The following is a 333-nucleotide window of genomic DNA, read 5'->3' on the forward strand; positions in this document are numbered from 1 at the left end:
GCTCACCCAACTTCGTTTAGCTGAAGGTACCGCATCAACAAGTACAGGTGCAGGAGATGTGATACTTGACGTGGCTGAGGAGTCAGTTGGCGTTTTGATAGCATTTTCAGCTTGATCTTCTTTCAATGCAACACTTTCCTGAATCTTCACTTCAATTTCGTCCCTCTTGGTGATGGTAGATTCAGATACGATAGTCGTCGTATGAGTAGATATGGTTTCCTGGTCATCCTTATTCTCCGTTTCTCCATTTTGCGTTATCTCGACGTTAACTTCGATATTTATATCCGCAACCACATTATTTTCCTCAATTTTACAGTTCTTATTTATAGCCGA

Source organism: Dinoponera quadriceps, unplaced genomic scaffold (assembly GCF_001313825.1).
Source record: "Dinoponera quadriceps isolate SergipeBrazil2010 unplaced genomic scaffold, ASM131382v1 scaffold1695, whole genome shotgun sequence".
In the NCBI taxonomy this organism is placed as follows: Eukaryota; Metazoa; Arthropoda; class Insecta; order Hymenoptera; family Formicidae; genus Dinoponera; species Dinoponera quadriceps.